The 21,706-nt window shown below is 47.8% G+C and overlaps 1 long non-coding RNA gene across 1 annotated transcript; it reads left to right on the plus strand.

The window, feature by feature from the left end:
• The first annotated feature begins 449 nt into the window (after positions 1-449).
• Positions 450-14,650, plus strand: LOC117035592 (uncharacterized). Its single transcript, XR_004425219.1, has 3 exons — positions 450-958; positions 5,397-5,503; positions 14,517-14,650. It is a non-coding gene; the product is annotated as an uncharacterized LOC117035592 (long non-coding RNA).
• Positions 14,651-21,706: the final 7,056 nt, after the last annotated feature.

Genomic DNA, 21,706 nt, shown 5'->3' on the forward strand with positions numbered 1-21,706 from the left:
TGGAATTGAAACCCGATCCCCCCGTTTACAGAAACATGTTGTACTAGTCAAGGGCATGGTAGCTGCTGTAACAAGCAAATCTCCACATGTCAGCAACTTAACGATACTGAAGTTTGTTTTCCACTTAATAGTGCAAAGCAGGTGTTAAATGGATGGCTTTTCCAAGGGGTAATTTAGGGACCAGGTTCCTCCTGTCTGTGGCTCTGTCATCTCCCAGGAGCCCTTTGCTTCCCGTTGGTAGGTAGGGAAAGCAGGGAGAAGCAAGTGTGGGAGGTTTTTAAGAGAAGTGCATGACTTCCACCCAGATTCCATTAGCCAGAATTCAGTCACATGACCACACCTGACTGCAAGGGATACTGGGAAATGTAGTCCAGCTGTGTGCCTAGGAGGAAGAGGAAGTGGGTGTAGTGAAAAGTCAGCTAATCTCCCCACAGGCGGACCTCTTGAGCTTGCCTGTGCTTCGCCATGAAACACCCCCCAGCAGATGGAGCTTGTTGAAAACCTGCCCATTGGAACTTTGTTCCTGTGTCCTGTGGGCCGCAAAGCCTATCTCATTTCAGCACGCCCTATACCTGAAACAGGAAGACTGGCTTTGAAGCCCATTTCTCCATTCATTTAGCACACATCTGCAGTGATGGATAAGACATGGCTTCCCATCCTCTGGGAGCTTTCTGTGTCCCTGGAGCCAACAGACTCAGGAAGAGAGAACTACTGAACAGGGAGATGATGTCAGAAACCCACACAGTGTACCCATGGAGCAGGAGGTTGCCTCAGAGCTTCAGCTAAAGGCCTGCAGCTGAGCTCGGCTCCAGAAAGCCTCTCCACATTCTCAGCAGGGCAGCCTGTCCTCTTTCTCCAGGGTTCACCCAGAGTGGCCAGACCTCTGTCTCTCAGCACCGTCAACCCATCCCACCCCTCCAAGCAGGAGCTGGACTCTGTGAGTTGAGCTTACGTGCAGGTGGGTTTTTCATGCGTGTGGTTGTGAGTTGCTGTCATGTAATCAGGTTTTTCAACCTTAATCCTTTTGAGCATTGGGGCTGGAGAACTCCTTGTTGTATGTGTGGAGGGGTGGGGGCTGCCGTCTGTCCTGGAGGATGTTTTACAGCATCCTGACCTCAATCCACTAGATGCTGTTAGCATCCCCCACTCTGAGTTGTGACAACCAAAAACAACTCCGAACCTTGCCAAATGTCCCTTGGGGCAGCAAAATCGCCCCCAGTTAAGAACCATTGTCCTAGACCAGTGCTTCTCACACCTGATTACACATCTGAATCACCTGGGAAGCTACAGCAAATTACCAATCCAGACCCAGCAAGTCCACTCCTAGGTATGTGCCCCGGGACGATGTTCCCATCAGCTTTATTGGTAATAGCTGATAACTGGGAACAGCTCAGATGTGCGTCAACAGGAGAATAGGTGAACAAATTACGATATAGTCACACAGTGAAATAATACTCAGCAATAAAGAAAGAAGAAACCGACAGCATGCCTGAATCTCATTCATATTCGTTGAGGAAATGGAGCCTCCCACAAGACTACATACTGTATGATTCCACGTCTATGAAGGTCTAGGACGGGCAAAACTAGTCTATCGTGATAGAGGTCCGGAGAGAGGTTATCTCTGGGGAGGGTATTGAGTAGAAACCTGGGATGCTGGGAATTTCTATCTTGATCTGAGTGTATGCATCTATAACAGTTCCCCTTAAGCTGTGCTCTTAAGGGTTACGTGTATAACGGTATGTAAGTTATTCCTGAATTAGTTTCCTGTGACTGATGTTCTAAATTACAATACACTTGGTAGTTTAAAGGAACAAAGATTATTTCTCTCACAGTTCTGGAAGCCAGAGTGTGAAAACAAGGTGTCAGCAAGGCCACGCTCTCTCTGAGAGCCCTAGGGGAGAATCGTTCCTTCTCTCTTCCAGTTTCTGGGGGTTGCCGGCCAGCCTTGGCTTGTGGCCACATCATTCCTATCTCTGCTTCTGTGACCACATTGCCCTCTCTTCTGTGTGGGTCAAATCTCCTGCCTCCCTTATAAGGACACATGTGATTATATTTAGATTCCCTGTCCCTCCCCCCGACCCCGATAATCCAGGATGGTTTTCTCATCTCAAGATCCTTAGTCACATCTGCAGAGTCTTTGCCATATAAGGCGACAGTGATAGGTTCCAGGGATTAGACCTGACATCTTTGGGGTCATTATTTCAGCCTGCTACGTACCTAAATTAGAAATAAATTTAAAAAATGACCAGTGTGATGGGCCCGCTCCACACCAATTGAATCAGAATCTCTGCTGTTTTTGAGTGATCCTAGTTGGGTGTGTGTGGGGGGGAGGAAGGAGTTGGAGGGGTGAGACTGGGCTTCCCTTCTTAGTACTTTCAGGTACGGTAGGGAGTGAGCCTTTCTTGTCCATCACTTTGCCACCAGCACAAAGTTGCCTTAATGAACTTACCAAACATTGAATGAATTAGTGCACGAATAAAAATAGATACAACTAAGATCTGTGTTTTACTCACAACGTGTCACACACCAAATATGTGAGTTTTCCATACCAAGCAATATTCTAATTCTCTGTGAACACAACTGGGTGTCTTAGAATTTAATTCAATCTGACACTAACTCCCCAGGGTTCGCACAGACCACACAAGTTAAGGGGTCTGTTATGTAGGCAAGGTGAACAGACCCCACGGTCCCACAAGATGACTCCCAGTTCAGAAACCAATCACAGGTAGAGGGTCCCTAGGTTACCCCCACTTCTATCTGATTTGGCTCTAAATCGAGGGTTCCCACAGTCCCCTCCTAGGTTCGATCATTTGCTATAACAGCTGACAAAACTCAGGGAAACCCTTGCCTTCCATTTACTGATTTGTTATAAAGGATACAAATGAACAGCCAGATGAAGAGCGGCATAGGGTGAGGTCTAGAAGGGTGCTGAGTGTAGAAATGGCTGTCCCTGTGGAGGTTGGGGTGTGTCACTGTGGGGACAGAGTCCCAGAGAGCAGTTTCCAGGCTCTTGGCCGCACATGGAAAGGTGCTGGTTCGGGTAGTAGGTGGCCGCCAGCTGTGACTATTTGACCATCAGCTGTAACCAGTTAGCCATTGGCCACTGATATAACTGCCGTGGCTGAGCTAGCAAGCGCAGGTTGCAGTTAGTAAAGGTTGGTTTGTTGGCAGAGAGGCAGACGGCGGATTGCGGCTAGCAAGTGGGGTTAGCAAGCGTGGATGGCAGGTTGCGGATCGTGTTGATCCTGCTGCCAGCGTCTCACCCGGCCCACCAGCGAGACGGGAGTGCAGGAAGACCACATGTAGTAGAACTGGCAGATGTTTGCCTTGGTGTCTCCAACCCAGCCGCCAGCGAGAATGTAGTGGTATTACACCCCTATCTGTGGCTACGTGGGTGTTCCTTTTTGGCCTCACCATGTCCTGCGTTCTTGTGCGGGGAGCGGGAGCAGAGACCCCGCCTAACAGTCACCCTCTTGGTAGAGAGGTCCAGCAACCCAGAAGCTCTCTGAACTCCTTCATTTAAGGTTTTTATGGATGTTTCATTACATAGACATTATTGATCGAATCACTGGCCATGCCAGTCCCTCTCCCCTTCCACCTGGAGGCTGGAGATGGGACTCCAAGTTCCAACCCTCTCATCACGTGGTTGGTTCCTCTGGCATTCAGTCCCCATGCTGAAGCTAGTGATTGACCCACCAAGTCACTTCATTAGCGTAAGCTCAGGTGTGGTTGGAAGGGGCTTGCTAGGAATAAGCAAAAACGCTCTTCTCACCCCTATCAGGAAGTTATAAGTTTGAGGAGCTCTTGTGCCAGGAACCCAGGATGAAGACCAAATAGGTATTTCTTATTCTATCACAACATCACAGTAGAGCATGAGTGTTGCCCCAGTAAATTGGAACGATTTCAAATCAGAAGACCCAGCTTCAAATCCCAGCACTGTCACTCATCCGCTGAGTGACCGTGACCAAATCCCCTCCCTGGTTTCACCCTGTTTCCTCCTCAGGAAAGTGGGAATGCTAGAATTGTCAGGAGAATTCATGAGATGATATCTGTCCTTGTAAACCTGGTTGGAAGGCAAAACAAATGTAGGTCTTGGGTGCAGCGGCATCCGACACTAGTCCACTTGTGAACAGGGACTTTCTGGATGAATCAAAGTCAAAAGATGCTGGGTGTTCAGCCAGTGGGGTTTACGTATCTGCCTCAGTGTTGGCATAACGTATGCTCCCGGTAAAATGTGCAGAGCTTGCGAAAGAGCCGAGCACTCTTTGAAGGCTCTGAGGAGGAAGCCCTGAGGAATTTAAGCTGGAGTGGTGTGACAGACAGGACCCTTTGAGGACAAGAAGTGTAAAACCCTTTCCTAAGCTCATGAACATGTCCTAAGCCAGGTTCGCTTTGCCTGTAACAGTACCCTGGCGCTATTTAGTTTGACAGAGAAAAACAAACACACCAAAGAAAATAAACACCAAAACAACAACAAAAACCCCATTTTCGGGAGAGTGTGAAGTCTGATTGATGGCCTTTCTAAGAGAAGCCCTGCTTGGTTTGGGACTTCAGGCAGGTTTGTGGGGGAAGCAAAGGGCCTGATCCCATGGAAATTTCCTGGTAGGATTTATTTTGCAGCAAAGGTTTGGCAGCCCTGGCTCCGTCTCCCTGGCTAGACAGTGCCTCTTTGAAGAGAGGCGAAAACAGCAGAAGGATGGGAAATGGTCCTTGAATGAGTTGGTTTTAGTGGAATTCTCTTCTTCCCAAAAGAACTGCCAAAGACCAGCCCAGGCGTCCCTTGCTTTATGAAATTCAACTCAACTCACCTGTGGTTAGCAGAAGACTGCCCCCCTTCCCCAAGATGTCTTCACCCTCATTTCTGGAACATGTGCATATATGACCTTACATGGCAAAAGAGACTCAGAAGTTAAGGACTTTGTGAGGCGGAGATGAGCCTAGGGTATCCAGGTGGGCCCACTGTCAGCACAGGCATCTTAAAATCAGATACCCTTTCCCAACTGTGGTTAGAGAAAACCATAGCAGGGGAAGAAGGATCAGAGAGAGGCAGTGTTGCTGGCTTTGAAGATGGAGGAAGGGGCCACAGACCAAGGAATAGGGGCCACCGCTGGAAGCTGAAAACAGCAAGGAATAGATCGTCCCCTAGCACCTCCAGAAGGAAGGCAGTCCTGCCAATGCCTCGATGTAGCCCAGGGAGACCCGTGTTGGACTTCTGACCTCCAGACTGTAAGATAATAAATGTGTGTTGTTTAAGCTAAGTGTGGAAATTTGTGGCCGCAGCAATAGAAAACCAATACATCACCTTTCTTGAGTGCCTACTATGTGCCCATTCCTGGGATGGAATCCCTAATCCTGACGACTCCCTGTGACATTGAGCTTGTGATCCCATTTTACAGATGAGGAAACTGAAGCTCATTGAGCTGAACTGACGTCAGAGAGGGCCTGAGCGGGGATGGGAACCTTGGCTGACTCCAGGCCGCCCTGAGCCTCTGGCTGCTCACAGGTAAGATGAGTGTGTAACTACTCCCAGGGTGAGGTGAGAACTGGATGTGTGTGTGTGTGTGTGTGTGTGTGTGTGTGTGCGCGTGCAGTGCATGGCAGGTCGCAGGTGTTTAGTCAGTAGTGCTTCTCTCACCCCTCTTCCCAAAAACCAGGTGTCCCAGCAGGCTTGGATGCTAAGCCGGGGATATTTTCTTCCTGACTGTCACTATAAAACCTTACAAAATTAACCCTGGGTTCCCATGAGTGGAAACCTCCTCTGACGGATGTCGTCTTGGAGGGGAAAGGGCTATAAGGCTCTCACTGGCAGAACGGGGAGGCATGGCCCCTGGCCTCTTACCTCGGCCCAGATTGTTCGGTGACCTCAGGCTGGTCTCCGCACCTCTCTGTGAAGTGTGTTGTTCGTTGTTCGGGTTGGTAGCATTTTCAAGTTTCCCTGTGGTGCCAGCCTCCCGGGAGCCTGTGAGCTGACTCTGGTCCCTATCCAGAGGACTGACCAGGCTGGCAGCTGCTGTGGTGTCTGTACACACAGCCTGAGAGGTCACCCAGAGACCTTCACGTCAAGGTCAAGCTCTCCTGCCATCCAAAAGGCAAAGGTGCAGATTTCTCTCTGCCTTGAATTCTTGCTCTCATTGCCTCTCCCTGGCTGGGCCTGGTTCCTGGACTGGGGTTAAGAGTTTGAGCTCTTTCCCCAGAAGGAACCCCAGGTCATGGCCCAGCCCTGGCCCAGCACGGAAGTTCTCCGTTCCGGCCTGGATTTGTCAGAGGGCAGCTGGCTGACCTCAGGCTGGCTGCTCCTTGAAACGAAAGCATGTGGAACTTATAGCTGTAAGGGAAGGTGGGACACCCCATGTGTCCCCAGTTGTCCCTGGTTGCCTCCCCACACACCCCTCAAAAAAAAAGCCAGGGAATTGTCCCAAGACTCAGGCTCTCTCACATTTGGCTGTCACTGTGGGAAGAATGTGGGGGGCGGCCCCATAATGCTACCCATTCTACTGGGTTGACTCGTGTCCCTTAATAAGACACATTCAAGGCCTAACCCCCAAACCTGTGAGTGTGACCTTATTTGAAACTAGAGTCTTTGTAGATGTAATTAAATAAGATCATGCTGGATTAAGGTGGCCCTGAATTCAATGACCGATGTCCTTCTGAGGAGAGAGGAATGTAGGCACAGACACACGGGGAGAAAGCCGCATGATGATGGAGACAGAGGCCGGAGTGATACGTCTCTAACCCAGAGAAGATCAAAGATTGCCAGCATCACCAGAAGGTGGGACAGCAAGAGAGGAACCTCCCCTGGAGCCTTCAGAGAGAGCTCAGCCCTGCGCACACCTTCTTGGACTTCTGGCCTCCAGAACTATACGTTGCTGCTGTTTGAAGACCCTCCTCCCCGTTTGTGTCGCTTGGTTACGGCAGCCCCTGGGCACCCACACACTCATTGGCTTGTCGCCCATTTCCCAGTAGTCACCGTTGGGAGGAAACAGAGTCAGGAGATCTGCCTCCACGTGGAACATATCCAAGTTCAAGGACTGGCCTTTATGCCCAGCTTACATCCTTCCTTCATTGTTGGGGATCAGGCTGTCCTTTTATAAAGGGATGATGGCCAGTGATATTCCATTTTACAGATGGGAAAACCAAGCCTCTGCGCCGCACACCTTGCCCAAACAAGTCCACAGCCACATCTGCTGCCCAGTCTAGCCAGTTCTGTGGGCGCAGGGCAGCCTCCTTTTTTGCCCAGATGTTGGGCCACGTCCTCTGAATTCCCGGCAAAAGGGAGAGGTCCACAAGGAATTTCAGAGCTCAAATTAGGACAGTGGACTGTGGCTCTGTAACCTGCTGTGTGGTGAGCTTGAGAAGTGACTGTGGTGCGGCGCTGGTGTGACTCCAGCCTGGGCAGCACCACTCTTTTTCATGAGTGTAAACTGCCCTCTGCCCTGTCAACACAAACGGGCTCCAGGCCTGAGGTTGTGGCCGCAGGAGTCTCCCCACCCAGTGACCTCTCCTGCACTGTGTAGACCCTGTTGTCGGCTGGCAGCACCCACAGGGATGCCCCCTCCCAGGAAGAGGCCAGGCTGGGTCTGTGGATCCCACCCCTCCCTAGAATGCTCCAGGCACATAGCAGCTGCCGGGAAGGCTCCATGGAGATCTTGGGGGTGGGGAGGCAGGGTCATTTCTGCAGGGCCACAGGGGTCAAAGGGCACTTGCCCAAAGGACCACCTGTGAGTCTGGAGCTCCGTATTTCAGAAGAGGACCCTGAGGCCCGGAGAGGAGTGACTTGCTGGAGTCCCAATATTTACAGCCTCCGACGCTGACAGGGAGGCAGGTGTGTCCTGCAGAGCATGTGGTGGGTCCATAGGAAGTTGGGGTGTGAGTGGAGTGTGGGGGGAGGACTCGGGACGGAGGGCATGTAGGCCAGCTTACAAAGGACATCGGGGACCATTCTGGGAGTTGGAACTTCCTTCTGGAAACACAAGAGGATATACCTGGGGCGTGACGGGGCGGCTCAGTATTCAGGTCCCGGTACACTAGAGGATCAATTTCTCCATCCTAATCCACGTCACGCTCGCTTCCTGAGAGTAGTTACCCGGCTTCCTGCCTGGTAACCAGTGGTCTCTCTCCGCAGATGGCACATCTGTCGTTTGGTTTCTTAGGGTAAACTCCTGGAGGTCACCCTTGATGCCTCATTTTCTCCCGTCTCGTGTCCAAAGGCGGGGTGGTCTGTTACTCCACCTTCAAAATGCAGCCCGAGTCCAGTCACTTGTACCCCACAGCCTCCCCCTGCTCCGAGACGCTGTCACCTCTCATCTGGACTGTGCAGTGGCCTCCCTACTGCGGTCCCCTCCCTACTGCTGTCCCCTCCCTACTGCTGTCCCTGTGAGACCACTCTCAGTCTGTCCCGACACAGCAGGCTGAGGGAAGCTTGGAAAAATGACATCAGTTGGCTCCTGTGCTTCCCCTGCTCAGAAGCCTCTGAGGTCTTTCCATCTGTACCGAGGTAAATAGTGTCCCCCCAGAATTCACATCCATCCATAACCTATAAGGGTGACGTTATTTGGAAATAGGGTCTTTGTCGATGTAATCAAGTTAAAATGAGGTCGTACTGGCGTAGGGTGGGTCCTAAATCCAATGACATAAGAAGAGGGAAATTTGGACACAGTACAACACACAGACATAAAGGGACAACAAACATGTGAAGACAGAAGCAGAGGTTGGAGTGATGTGGCCACAGGCCAAGGAACACCTGAGGCCACCAGGAGCTGGACGAGGCAGGAAGCATCCTTCCCTACAGCCTTCAGAGGAAGCAGCCCTGCTGACACCTTGATTTTGGACTTCTGGCCTCCCAAACTGTGAGAGAATAAACGTCTCCTGTCTTATGCCACCGAGGTGGTGGTGGCCCCAAGACATGAATACAGTGGCCAAACATGGAGCAGAAATACTGCATCCTCTATCTGCCTGTGGAGACTTGGCAATACTGCTCATATAGCAAAAGCCCTGAGAAGGCCTGCAGGGAAAAGCATGTTCCATTTCCCCGAGCTTATCCAATCATGAAAGTATCTCTTCTCACCTACACTTTAACCTCCTGTGGGATACACTTTGGGAAATGTTGGACAGAAAAAACCCTAAGGTCCCCTCCAGATGGAAAATTCTGTGGCTTTGGAGTTGCAAGCCAAGCTGTGTGCAACAAATAGAAATTTGTGTGCATAATTAGACGCTAGTTTTCAAAATAGCCAAAATGTGCTTCCATTTGGCGAGAAAACAAAATCAGATCAGGGAAGAACGACCGCTTTAATTAACCAATCAGATGTGAGTGCTATTGACCTTTTGGGAGCCTCAGTTTGTAGTCAAGCCGGCTGATGTGTGAATGAGAACAATTGTGTTACCCCGGGTTATTTCCTCGGGCTATGTTCCTAGAGGTGGAGTTGCTGAGTCAAAGGCTTCGCATTTTTAAGACAATCGATTCATAGTGCCGAATTGCTCTCCAGAAAGTTGTGCAGATTTAAACTTCTGCTAACAGACTGGTGGTGGTGCCCATCCCCATCCGTGCCAACACTGGGCATTATCATATAGGACATCCGAATGTTGTCCTGTGTGTTCTGGCCAAAAGGTAAAATAAGAGTTTTTATTGAGTTATCTGAGCTTCTATGAATCGTGCCCAGAGCAGCTGTCCACTGGCCCATCACCGCCAACGGAGGACTCTTGCCAAGGACCAGGCAGCAGTACCCTGAGATCAGGCCAAACTTCTCAGAGGAAACAGCAAACCTCACTCAGATTTGGCCTGAACTCGGATAGTAAACTCTGAAAAAGAGACGATTCAGTGTCACAGGATCCTTCCCCAGGGGCAGAGCTGGATAGAGAGAGGAGGTTGGGGTTTGTAGTCAGGAAAACACGGGGTTTGTCCTGGCTTGGCCCCGTTCTCGCTCTAGGGCCTTGGCAACTCACATGACCTTTTTATGCCTCAGTTTCCTCATCTTGGATGTGGGGTCATTACAGCTCCAACCTCTCTGAGTTGTGCTGAGGAGTAAGTTATTCCCTCGTTGTGAGATGGGCTCTGCACAGAGAATCCTACTATGAGCCAGGATTGCGTCGCCCAGTTCCGAGGGCATGGGAAGAAGTCCAGCCACCAAAAAGGCAGAGGAAGGAATTTGGATTTTTACTTGCATTTCTCTAAAACATTGAAGGGGATCCATTCCTTAACCCACAATTACATTTCTCAAAATCCTGCTTGCTCTCTTCCCAGCTTTGCTTATATCCTGCCATGCATGACTCCAGAACCCTTCATGTATTCATCTCAGACCTCACCCCCAAAATCCAGCTTTCAGTTTTGCCTCTAGCCCTGCCTTTTTTCCCCCTCAACTTTGCTCTCCTTTGAAAATGAGCTTCCTCTCTCCAGTTTTGCTTGTTCTTTCATGGCCTCATCTAGAGTCTAGATTCTCAGAATGAGGCGAGCAGCCTTACCAGTGTTCTCCTGCCTCTAGGTCCTGTTTCCACTTACCCATTCTCCAACCCTGCCTAAAACATGGAACCAGTCTGGAGAAAACAGGGAGGAAGCTGAGTGGGCAAAGACAAAATATACTTTCATCGGTGGGGGTCCATTACATAAATGTGCTCGCATGTGTGGGTCACTCTCTAACTAACCACTAGTCCCCCCTCCCCTTCCATTGGCTTTTCCTCTTTTAATGGAAGCCCTTCTAACATCTTGAGAGTTTTCCCCTTAGTGAAGACACTCTTTTCTCCCTCCCACTCTCCCCAAAGTTTGGTGAAAGGGTAAATTATAACCCAATCTTCGTGGCCGGAACAACGTGGCAGACCCCTGCTTTGGGAAGGTCTAGTGGCGGGGGGGTCTTCTTCAGTGGATGGCTCATTCTTCAGCCTCTTTCTTCCCATTGTCAAAGGGCCTTGGTTGATCCCCAACTGTGGTGCTTACACAGTGTGTCTTCAAATAAAAGTCCACCAGAGAGTTACCTCTTTCTCCCCAATCAGCCCTCACCCTCCATGCTGGTGTCCCCGAGAGTGCCACGACACCAGGAAATGTTTCCCACCTCCCAGCCCCTCCCCAGCCTTCCCCCAAACCTCACCCTATTCCCTAAGATCCCATCCTACTCCCTAAGATGCCCAGCTTGTTCCGCTCTTATAGATTGGCCTCTAGCTCTGAGGGGAGGGTGGGAACAAGGTTCCAGGTGGGAAAGAGCTGGAGAGGTGGGGGTCAGCCATCTCCCCACTTAGGAACTGTCTGGCCTTGGGTAAGCACTGAATCTCTTAGAGCCTCAGCTTCCTCACCTGTAAAATGGGTGTGATTATATCTACCTCCCCACCTCACAGGGCTCAGTGGGACCTGAAACCATTAGGCATGCTTTAGATGTGGCATTGATGACAACAGTGATGACATTGGCCATCCATTCTTTCCTTCACTGTGTGCCAGGCATTCATTGGCTATCCATTCACCACTCTGTGCTAGGTGTCCTGCCAGCTCCTGGAGATACCAGGAGAAATCGGGGCTGGTGTCGTGGCTGCTAACACAGCTCCTGTCAATCACACCCAGTGAGCTTGTGCTGTGATGAGAGTATGGGGCCATGGGCTCAGAGGAGGGACATAACCCACCTGGGGTGAGCAAGGAAGGCTCCCTGGAGGAGGTGTGTCTGAGCCACGGCTTAAACATTGAGTGAAAAGTAGCCATTCATTTTTTAATTCATTTGATTAACAAGCATCTACTCCACATGTACAAAGTACAGATGCTGCATCAGGTGTTAGCAAAACAAAGGCACATAAGGTGTTGGCCCTGGAAGATTTGAAGCCAGGAAAATATAGAGAACATTTTTGACCTGTCTTTCCAGGCCAGCCCAGGGCTTGGCAAGGCCAAGTATGAGAGGCTGGGAGGGCTGGTCCCCACCTGAGGTCACAGAGCCAGACGGGTCCGGGGGGCCTTACCCCAGTAGGTATGCCATAGCCATGTGGTGGAACAGTACGCAGCAGAGCACAAGAAAAGACAGTGCTCTCTGTGTGCTGATGTGGAACGATCTCCAGGACAAATTGTTAAGTGAAAACAACAGCGCGCTAAACAGCGTTATGCTGCCATTTTGCTGCAGGTACATACGTGAGCATACATACTCGTATACGTGTGTGGGTGAGCCCAGGGAAGGGACTGGCCACTACATCGCACGGCGGCCACCCTTCTAGACCGTGCTCTTGGGGAAGACGTTCACTGCTAATTTGAGTAGCTCACGGGGTTGCAGAGAGCCAGCAAGGCCTGATGGGGCAGGAAACAAGACCCAGAGGGGCCAAGCAAGGCCCCCCCCTGCCCTGGGGGCTTGTGTGTGATACTTGTGGTAGATAAATCATGTGCATGAACCTCGAAGCCATGCTAAGTAGAAGAAGCCAGTCACTTGTTGGATGATTCCATTCATATGAAGTGTCCAGAACAGGCAAATCCAGAGAGAAAGTAGAGGAGTGCTGCCAGGGGCTGCGGGGAGGGGGAGGGGCAGTGACTTGCGGCTGGGTCCCGGGTGTCTGAGGCGAGGGGAGAAATATTTTGGAACTGGACAGACGTGGAGGTTGTACAAGACTGTGAATGCACTAAACGCCACTGAATAGTTAAAATGGTCGGTTTTATGTTATGTGAATTTCACATCGACAAATTATCTAAAAAGAAAAACAATTCAGATGCCATCCTGACTGAACATGCATCTAGACAGTTTGACCCAGTAAGAACTGGGGCCCAGGGAGATGATGAATCTGCATTTCTGGATGAATCTTCCGATTGGTCAGTGTGAGGGAGTTACTGTAGGCATTTTACCAATGCCCTGGGGGCCAGATCTAGGTCACGGCCACCAGCCTGCAGCCTCTGCCCAAAGTGAGCAGGGACACAGCATCCACCCTTGGTCCACATGCCTGGACAGCTACCCCCACTTCCTTGGCTTTGCTGGGAGAGAAAGGAAGACAGATGGAAAAGTACCTCCCCGTGGAGAGAAGAAAGGCCCAGGCAAACAGGAGGACTCGGGGGGTTTCAAAGACACGAGCTACAGCCTTTTAAAATTCCACAGGCCTCTCGCCATGGACAGACGCTTTCGGGGGGACGGCAAATGTTTGTGCTGGTGGGACTTTGTTATAAATGGACTTGTTTTGTTTAGTTGGTTAAGTTTTTATTTGGTTTTAAAAAAAAATCCCACAAGACGATCTTGACTGAGAACACCGTGTTAGTCCAGAAAAACCAAGAAAAGAATAAACAAGATGGATGAGGAATCTGACCGCCTACTGCATGTTGGGTCTGGCTGGAGGTCTGCCTTGGCTGCAAAGCCCTTCACCAACCCAGCCCATAATAGTCATTACCGTTTCTTGAGTGCCTAATATGTCCCAGGCATCCTGGTCATTTATGGTTCATTCTTCCTAATCCTTCCAATGGCTGCATAAGGCAGGGGCTGTTAGTGTGTCATTGTACAGATGAAGAAACTGAGGCACAGAGAAATGAAGGCACTTGCCCCAGGTCACAGAGCTGGGAGGGGGCAGGGAGGGTAATTGTAGCCACATCTGTCTGACTCTTTCAACCATATCTCATGGCTATGCAGACTGAGAGCCAAACCTGCCCATTTAGCAGTTCTGGCAGAGGCCTCTGGTCACCGAGCTTTCTGGGGTGCTGAGCAGAACCCCTTGCTAGACATCCTTCACGGCCACACAGCAAGCATCTGTCGCCTGGTGCTCAGATGTCTGGGTCTTACCCAGACAGGCCATGCACAGACCCCTCCTGGCCACTTGTACCTTTGCCCCTGCACCCAACCAGGTGGCTTTCCACAGCAGATGCCACCCCTGTTCCCATTGGCCTCAGCTTTTCCTCTTAAGGACCCCTAACAACCCACCCAAGAGGGAAATGCCTTTAAAGTCGCTGATTTTCAGAAGTCTGTCTGCTTTTGCTCTTGGCCTCTGGGGGCTATGGTTAGCCCCTTCCCCAAGAAATCTACCTCAGATGAGTCTGTGCCACACCCTTAGTGTGTGTGTGTGTGTGTGTTAACCCTGCGGCACCTTCTCTGAACCTGGTAGACTGAGTCATAAACTAACCCGAGCATTCTTTGGTTTTAACCAGCTCCAATTCCAAGTTGGTGTTAAGGACTAGAGCTCACTGCCCATAGTGGGTATAAATTATGTCTCCTGGCCCTTCTCTGCCACAGGGCCTTTGCACAGCTCTTCCTTCCTCCGTCTTTCACCCCCTCCCAGATTCCTCATTCTCCATGAAATCCACCCTGATGTTCCTTCCCTCTCCTTGCAGCTCTGTTCTTTTATAGCATGCATCACAGTATATAATTATAATTTAATTTCTTGCCCTTGTGTCTACTGAGGGCAAAGGTCTCACCAGCACACACTAGGTGTTCAGTAAATATTTGTGGACGACAGGCTGGGTGAGCTAACAGTAGAAGGAATTTGTTTTCGTGGCCTGAACAAATAGGGGCATTTGTTGTCTCATGGCGCTCTCTGGTGGACAATGTGCAGATGCCAGGCTGAGGGTGAACCCCTTTCTCCTCTCCCTGCAGCATTGATACCCCAGCTCCATGCCTCCTGGGACCTGGCCACCAAGAAGGTGTGACCACCATTGGTGACATGTGCAAGTCCACGAAGTGGCAGACCTTGGTCCTCCTGGAGTTCCGTGAGCCCCTTCTGGATGATCAGGTGAGTTGGAGGTCATCTAGCTCCTCCCATTCTTCTTCTTCTTCTTGTCATTATGATTACCATTGCCATTACAGTCATATAATGGGTAATGTAGCCAGTCCCAGCTTTAATGACAGGGATACGTTCTGAGAAATGTGTCGTCAGGACATTTCGTTGTTCTGCAAACATAATAGAGTTGTACTTACACAAACCTAGATGGTGTAGCCTGCTACTGTAATTATTGGTGCTATAATTTTATACAACTGGCAGCACAGGTGTGTTTTGCACCAGGATCACCATAACACACGAGTAATGCATTGCGCTACAACGTTGTGACAGCTATGACATCATTAGGCAATAGGAATTTTTCAGCTCCATTCTAATCTTACGGAACCACCATCACAGATGCAGTCTGTCGTTGCCCGAAATGTCGTTATGTGGTACATGACCATATTATTGAATAGACAAAGTTCATAACAATAAATGTCTTGGCGTAGAATTAACCCCTGGTTGTTTACAGAATGGAAAAAAAGTTCCGAGACTCTGCAAGAGTAAGAAAAGATTTAGTGAAAGTCAAAAGGGAGAGAGAGAGAGTTCTGTTTGGAACGGGCAGAAGTTTTGCCAGGGCAGTCTGAGAGAAAGGGCTGTGGCCGGTTTCCGTTTAAGCTCGTTTTAGATTTCTCTAAGCAGGACGTAGGATGCTCGTCGGCTTGCAGGGGGGTGCCATTGCAATTTGGGAACTGTTCTGTTCCCACCTGTGATGACCGTGAGGCGCGTGTCAGCCGCAGGGTACAGTGCTGGAGCCAAGTGGTTAATGTTTAAACTCACTCCTGCCAGGTTACCAGCTCGCTCCTGTTAACTCTTTGCTTGGCTCAACATTAAACATGACAGGATCACTGTGGTGCCACCTGTGGTTCCCTGAGCAACCTCTCCGAGTCATCGCCTGGGTCGCTCAGGGCCTGAGTCCCTTCCCTCTCCCCCAGGTGCCCCAAGCAGCGAGTTCTCCCAGGCTTTGATGGAGACCATGAGAAGCATTCCCTATCTTTAAGCCTGCTCCATCACACCGGGATTTGCATTAAATCTCACAGAGAAAGATCAAGTGGGTTTATATTCTGAGCCAGGGAATGTTCAGCTATGGGTACATACATCTCAAGACATTCCAAACGCAGCGTTTGAATATCAGAGCAGAGCTCAGAAATTCCCGTTGGGCCCAGCACCTGTATGCATGTAAATACAACGCGCAGCCTTCCTTGGGGTGGGGGTGAGGGGGCAGAGAAATTGACAGGCAGTGCTCAAGTTGCAAGGGAGGCATAGAGTCAGCCTGGAAGCAAGGAAGGCGTTAATTTACAATATATTCTGGCTTCAAAGCCCTGAACTAAAAACATTGTTACACGGTTTGTTTTACTGGTTTTGACTTCCTTGTTTATTCAAGAAGAGTTTTTATTATTGCTTTTGCGATTTTTAAACTCAGTAATTAAGAAAAACAGAAGGAGCTAGATTAGAAAAAGTGGTTTTATTGTAGCCAGAATGCCTATGTGGAAACCTTCCTCTTTCCCTGTGGGAACCTGTACACTTCATGTAACCTTGATAAGTCTGAGTTTTTTGGTCTATAAAATGGGCCCGGCAGGTCCTCAAATAACATCCTTCATTCGATGTTTGGTTATAACACTGATGAGAAAAAAAAATAGATTCTCGGCCAGGACCGTTGACTATATAGAGTTTGCATGTTCTCCCCATGTCTGTATGGGTCTTCTCTGGGGGTCCCAGTTTCCTCCCATATCCCAAAGATGTGCGAGTTAGGTGAATCAACGTGTCTACATTGTTCCAGACTGAGTGAGTGTGGGGTGTGTGCACCCTGTCCTGGAAGGGTATCCTGTCCAGAGTGGGGTCCTACCTTCCGCCCTGAGCTGCAGGATTGGCTCCAGCCCCCTGTGACCCTGAACTGGATTAAGCGAATTGGAAATATTTATTCATCTTTCTTACATGTGTGGATAGCTCACATTTATTTCAGTGTTTAATACTGGAAGTGTTTCGGTGCTTATTTAGAAATTTGGTGATGTTTTGGTGACCAGAAATATGCCAATCATGACAATCAAAATAAGGAGAGATGCAAAAAGTGGGAACTTCACTCTTGTTTAGATCCATTAGCCTATGATAAAATTGGTTTTGTTCTACGTCATTTTGCTTGAAGTCACAGTTTGCAAGAAACTGTTGACGACATTAAGTAAGGACTTACTATATACACTGTTCGCTGCCTCAAAGGGTTGTAGCAAAGATATGATCAGATCAGGTAGAGGAAGGTGCTTTGGAAAATGGAAATATCAAAATGGTGCCTGGCGATCATCGTTATTATTTAAACTTGCAGTTGGAACTTTTCTTGGAACTCAAGCAAATCCTATGGCCAGGCGAAGATAAACCAGCTGATTTGTCAGAGGGTGGTTGTTGCACTTGAGCCTCAGTTTACTCACACACACCACATGTCCACCTGTGTCCAGATGGCACATTGAGCTCAGCCGCCCCGTGTCAGGCACCTGTCAGGAGAGAGGCTTTCAGACTCGGTGCGCTAGCTTGCAGGTCTTGTCCAAGACACAACTTAGCCTGACTGGGAAGCCAAGATAATGCCGTGTCTTCAACAAGCCAGAGCTTCTGCACCCAAAGGATCATATCCTTTTCCAAAGGGTCCCAGGGAACCTCCATGTTGATTTGATGATGTCTCTGGGGCTTAGAACAGTCCTGCAACTTAAAAGACGTGCCCTGAGAGCTAAGTGACTTCTTTCTTCAGGATGGCTGGGATTGGGGACACAACCATGAGTCGTTCCAAGAAAGAACGCCAGCAAGAACAGCATCGTGCTACAGGGACACCACCAAATCCGTGATCACTCGGGTCGCTGGCTCTGCAGGAAAACGATTCTCACCCCCAAATGACACTCTGGAAGGGGACCACCCTCCACTGACTGAATATCTTCCTGATTAAATAATGGTCAGAGCTGCTTTTTTCCCACAGCCACACTTCCTACCGGAACCGTTATCAACTTTCAGGCTTTTCTCACGAAGTCACCAACGGTTCTCAAAAAGAGTCAGTTCGAAAATGTCCTTTGAGAATAGACTGCAAACAGCTCAACTCAACAGCCTCTTTTCTGGGTCATCTACTTTTTTAATTGCTTATTCCCCAAACATACGATGACTTTAAAACGGAAATTCTCCAAAAGGCTCGTCATCTCAAGTCCACATGCTTTCGTTTTCCTATGTTCTTGTTCCTGTTCTGACTTTAGGCACGTGTCCGTACAGGAGTCTTGACATAGGTGTGTAAATGCCTGATCGTCTGTTTCACTGACACAAGTATATTTCACTGTTGCCAAATGGTTGTTTAATCCTTTGAGTCGCTACCATAGGTTAATTACCTCTTCCCGCATTGGCTGATATTCGGACTTTGTTACTCCAAGTCGGTCTGGGCCTCAGCAGGATTAGCATCACCAGGAGTTGGTTAAAAATGCAGACTCTCAGGCCACATCCCACACACACATCTAAAATTTACCAAGAGGCCAGGGAATTTGTGTGTACGTTACGGTTTGAGAGTTCTAGTTCAGAGTTTGTAAAATGCCGGGTGTATCTGAATGGGAGGCTTTCGGACAACATGGTGATGTCCTTAGGAGAACAGGGCCTTGCTGAACATTTACTTTTGTGGGTTTCCGTGTGTGGGACTACTATTCAGAAAATCTGAGGGCTTTAGGGTCCCAAGTAAAATGTGAGTGTTTGTTCCCATCTCATCTCCAGCAACCTTCAAAGTCATGTTTCTCTGGCATGTTCCAGCACTGGAAAAAAAAAAAAAAATCACGTCCATGCAGCAAAGCATCTATTGTCTACCTTGGTCAAGAGAGAGACGGCTGCAAAATGGGCCAGATATTTTTAGAAATGATGGGCTGATGGGCATGAGAAGGGAGATGGCCTGTAACAGGGGCAATATCAAGTTTCCTTCGCTGGAGTGAAAACGATGCCATCGCTGGTTTTTGCAGTTGTTTCGTCTTTCCTGGAATTGCTGTGTTTTTTATTTGGAAAATGTGCAGGGACCAAGTTCTCATCACACCTGTGAGCACGCAAATATTTCAGTGGTCATTGTCTGTACGGCTCTGGGAGGGTCATTTGTTCTGGAGCAGGCTTGTGCCTGTGCCTGTGCCTATTTTGGAGCACTTGTCACCAAATAGTTCCCTTGATCTTGGGCTGGAGAGGAGCCCTCATTTCTTCCTTCTTAACTCATTCCATGTGATGTTTTCAAGGATGACAATCAAAAAATAAGGAGATGCAATAAGAGAGGAAGCACAGTTAAACCCAAAACATTTCATTTTATTTGAATGTTGCTTGTTTATCAATCTGAGGTCTCAAGTCCCTCTCCCTCAAAAAAAAATTCTTCCTCAAAACAAAGGTTGTGCTACTGCATATGTTTGCATTCCCTAGAACATTATAGAACATTAGCTCTTTACAAAACCATTCCACAGCACTCATCTCAGTTGGCTTTTTTTCTTTTTAAGTGGTATGCTATTTCTCCATGCCTTGTTTTGGTAGGTTTGTATTTCTAGGAATTTATCCTTTTCACCTAGGTTATCCAATTTGTTGGCATATAATTGTTTTTAGTAATCTCTTATGATTGTTTTTCTTTCTGTGGCATCAGTTACAATGTCTCCTCTTTCACTTCTGGTTTTTATTAAGTCTTCACAGACCTATAACTAATATGGAGATTGAATCAGTAATCAAAAACCTCCCAACAAAGAAAAGTACAGGGCCAGATGGCTTCACTCATAAATTCTACCAAATATTTAAGGAAGAATTAATGTCAATCCTTCTCAAACTCTTCCAAAAAAACTGAACAGGAAAAACACTTCCAAATTCATTTTATGAGGCCAGCATTACCCTGATACCAAAGCCAGACAAAAACACCACAAGAAAACTGTAGGCCAGTATCCCTGACGAACATAGATGCAAAAATCCTCCGCAAAATACTAGCAAACTGAATCCAGTGGCACACGAAGAGAGTCATACACCATGACTAAGCGGTACTGATCCTTGGAATGCAAGAATGGTTCAACAACTGAAAGTCAATTCATGTGATACACCACGTAACTATACAAAGGATAAAAATCATGTGTGCATCTCAACAGATGCAGAACAAGTGTTTGACAAAATTCAACACCCTTTCGTGATAAAAACTCTCAAACTAGGAACAGAAAGAACACCTCTGCCAGGTGGGTAGAGGTATTAGGAAGTACACATTGCCATTACAAAACAGCCATGGGATGTGAAGTACAGCGCATAGAATATAGTCAATCGTATTGTAATACCTATGTATGGTGTCAGGTGGGTACTAGACCTATTGGCAGGATCACTTCGTAAGTTTATGTAACTGTCTAACACTACGCTGTCCACCTGAAACTAATATAATATTGAATGTCAACTGCAATTAAAAAATAAATATAAAAAAGGAAGGAAAGCAGCTCAACATAATAAAGGCCACATATGAAAAGTCCACAGCTGACGTCATCCTCGACAGTAAAAACTGAAAGCTTTTCCTCTAATATCAGAAACAAGGCAAGGATGCCCACATTTGCCACTTCTATTCAGCATAGTACTGGAAGTCCTAACCAGAGCAATAGGCAAGAAAAAGACGTAAAAGGCATCCAAATTATAAAGGAAGAAATAAAATTTCCATTTGCAGGTCACATAATCTTATCTATTGAAAAACTCGAGCGATTCTGCCAAAAACTGTTAAAACTAATACATTCAGTAAAGTTGCAGAATACAGAATCAGCATGCAAAAAAATCAGTTGCCTTTCTATACGCTAACAACAAACTATCTGAAAGGAAATAAGGAAAACAATCTCATTTACAATAGCACCAAAAAGAACAAAATATTTAGGAATAAACTTCACTAAGGAGGTGAAAGACTTGTATATTGAAAAACTGCAAGTGGCTGATTGAAGAAATTAGAGAAGACACAATCAAATGGAAAGACATCCCATGTGCACAGAGTGGAAGACTTAATGTTCTTAAAATGACCATAGTTCCCAAATCTATCTACAGAGTCAATGCAACCCCAATCAAAATCCCAATGGCATTTTTTTTACAAAAATAGAAAAAACCATTCTAAAATTCATATGGAACCACAAAAGACCATGAATAGCCAAATCAGTCTTGAGAAATAAGAACAAAGCTGGAAGGGTCACCCTTCCTGATTTCAATATATATTACAAAGCAACAGTAATCAAAGACAACATATAGACCAATGGAACAGAATAGAGAGACCACAAATAAATCTTTGCACATATAGTCAACTGATGTTGGTTAAAAATACACAATGGAGAAAGGATAGTCTCTTCAATAAATGGTATGGGTAAACTGGATATCCACATGCGAAGAAGAATGAAACTGGACCCTTATGCCATACAGAAAAAAACAACTCAAAATGGGTTAGACTTAAACAGAAGACCTGAAACTGTAAAAGTCCTAGCAGAACACATAGGGGTTGAAAACATACCCACACGAAAACCTGCTCACAGCAGCTTTATTCATAATTGCCAACACTTGGAAGCAACCAAGATGCCCTTAAGTAGGTGAATGGATAAATAAACTATGGTATGTCCAGACCATAGATTAGTGCTGAAAACAAATGAGCTATCGAGCCATGACAAGACATGGAGGAAACTTACAGGCATATGACTAAGTGAAAGAAGTCCATCTAAAAAGGCTCCATACAACTCTATGACATTCTGGAAAAGGCAAGACTATGAAGACAGTAAAAAGATCAGTGGCTGCTGGAGGGAGGGGAGGGGGAAGGAATAGGCAGAGCACAGGATTTTTAGGGCAGTGAGAATACTATTTGATACCATAATGACGGCTCCATGTTATTATCCATGAGTCTAGACCCGTAGTATGTACGACACCAAGAGCCCTAATGTGATGACGACGTGTCAGTCAGTGTAGGTTCATCAGCTGTAACCAATGTACCACTGTGGTACTGATGGCTGGGGGGACAAAAGGTGTATGGGAAAGCTCTGGACCTTCCATTCACTTTTGCTGTGAATCT

This window comes from Rhinolophus ferrumequinum, chromosome 15, assembly GCF_004115265.2.
Source record: "Rhinolophus ferrumequinum isolate MPI-CBG mRhiFer1 chromosome 15, mRhiFer1_v1.p, whole genome shotgun sequence".
In the NCBI taxonomy this organism is placed as follows: Eukaryota; Metazoa; Chordata; class Mammalia; order Chiroptera; family Rhinolophidae; genus Rhinolophus; species Rhinolophus ferrumequinum.